We start from the raw sequence: 2,249 nt of genomic DNA on the forward strand, positions 1-2,249 counted from the left end.
CTTTAGGGTCCGGTTGGGGATAGTGTTAGGTTTAGGCTTTAGTGTTATGTGTAGAGTTAGTGTTAGGTTTATTCTTAGGGTTAGTGTTAGGTTTAGTTTTAGAGATATTAGGGTTAGGGTTAGGGTTAGGGTTAGGTTTAGGGTTAGGGTTAGGGTTAGGGTCCGGTTGGGGATACTTTAGGGTTAGTGTTTAGTGTTAGGTTTAACGTTAGGTTTAGTCTTATACTTAGGGTTATGATTAGGGTTAGAGTTAGAGACATTAGGGTTAGGTTTAGGGTTAGGGTTAGGGTTAGAGTTAGTGTTAGGGTTAGGGTTAGGGTTAGGGTTAGGGTTAGGGTTAGGGTTAGCGTTAGCGTTATGGTTTGTGTCCGGTTGGGGATAGTGTTAGGGTTAGTCTTTAGTGTTATGTGTAGCGTTAGGGTTCGGGCTATTCTTAGGGTTAGGATTAGGGTTTGTGTTAGAGACATTAGGGTTACGGTTAGGGTTAGGGTTAGGGTTAGGGTTAGGGTTAGGGTTAGGGTTAGGGTTAGGGTTAGGGTTAGGGTCAGGTTGGGGATAGTTTTAGTGTTATTGTTTATTGTTAGGTTTAACGTTAGGTTTAGTCTTATTCTTACGGTTAGGATTAGTGTTAGTTTTAGAGACATTAGGGTTAGGGTTAGGGTTACGGTTAGGGTTAGGTTTAGGGTTAGGGTTATGGTAGGGTCAGGTTGGGGATAGTTTTAGTGTTATTTTTTAGTGTTAGGTTTAACGTTAGGTTTAGACCTATTCTTAGGGTTAGGATTAGTGTTAGTGTTAGAGACATTAGGGTTAGGGTTAGGGTTAGGGTTAGGGTTAGGGTTAGGATTAGGGTTAGGGCTAGCGTTAGGTTTAGGGTCCGGTTGGGGATAGTGTTAGGTTTAGGCTTTAGTGTTATGTGTAGAGTTAGAGTTAGGTTTATTCTAAGGGTTAGGTCTAAGTTTAGTGTTAGAGACATTAGGGTTAGGGTTAGGGTTAGGGTTAGGGTTAGGTTTAGGGTTAGCGTTAGGGTTTGTGTCCGGTTGGGGATAGTGTTAGGGTTAGTCTTTAGTGTTATGTGTAGCGTTAGGGTTCGGGCTATTCTTAGGGTTAGGATTAGGGTTTGTGTTAGAGACATTAGGGTTAGGGTTAGGGTTAGGGTTAGAGTTAGGGTTAGGGTTAGGGTTAGGGTTAGGGTTAGGGTCAGGTTGGGGATAGTTTTAGGCTTAGTGTTTAGTGTTAGGTTTAACGTCAGGTTTAGTCTTATTCTTAGGGTTAGGATTAATGTTAATGTTAGAGACTTTAGGGTTAGGGTTAGGGTTAGGGTTAGGGTTAGGGTCAGGTTGGGGATAGTTTTAGGGTTAGTGTTTAGTGTTAGGTTTAACGTTATTTTTAGTCTTATTCTTAGGGTTAGGATTAGGGTTACTGTTAGAGACATTAGGTTTAGGGTTAGGGTTAGGGTTATGGTTATGGTTAGGGTTAGGTTTAGTGTTAGCGTTAGGGTTAGGGTTAGGGTTAGGGCTAGGGATAGCGTTAAGTTTAGGGTCTGATTTGGAATAGTGTTAGGTTTAGGCTTTAGTGTTATGTGTAGCGTTAGGTTTAGGGTTATTCCTAGGGTTAGGATAAGGGTTAGTGTTAGATACATTAGGGTTAGTGTTAGGGTTAGGGATAGTGTTAGGGTCAGGTTGGGGATAGTTTTAGGGTTAGTGTTTAGTGTTAGGTTTAACGTTAGGTTTAATCTTATTCTTAGGGTTAGGATTAGGGTTAGTGTTAGGGACATTAGGGTTAGGGTTAGGGTCAGGTTAGTAATAATGTTAGAGTTAGGGTTAGGGTTAGGTGTTATATTTAGTATTACCGTTAGTGTTAGGGTTAGTGTTAGGGATAGGGTTAGGGTAAGGTTTTGGCTTAGGTTTAGGGTTATGATTAGGGTTAGTGTTAGGGTTAGGGTCAGGTTGGGGATAGTGTTAGGGTTATGCTTTAGTCTTAGGTTTAACGTTAGCGTTAGCGTTATTCATAGGGTTAGGATTAGGGTTAGTGTTAGAGACAATAGGGTTAGGGTTAGGGTCAGGTTGCGGATAGTTTTAGGTTTAGGCGTTAGTGTTATATGTAGCGTTAGGGTTAGGGTTATTCTTAGGGTTAGGATTAGTGTTAGTGTTAGAGACATTAGGGTTAGGGTTAGGGTTTGGGTTAGGGTTAGGGTTAGGGCTAGGGTTAGGGTTAGGGTTAGGATCAGGTTGGGGATAGTTTTAGGGTTA

The sequence above is a fragment of the Strix uralensis genome, chromosome 2 (genome assembly GCF_047716275.1).
Source record: "Strix uralensis isolate ZFMK-TIS-50842 chromosome 2, bStrUra1, whole genome shotgun sequence".
Classification (NCBI taxonomy): domain Eukaryota; kingdom Metazoa; phylum Chordata; class Aves; order Strigiformes; family Strigidae; genus Strix; species Strix uralensis.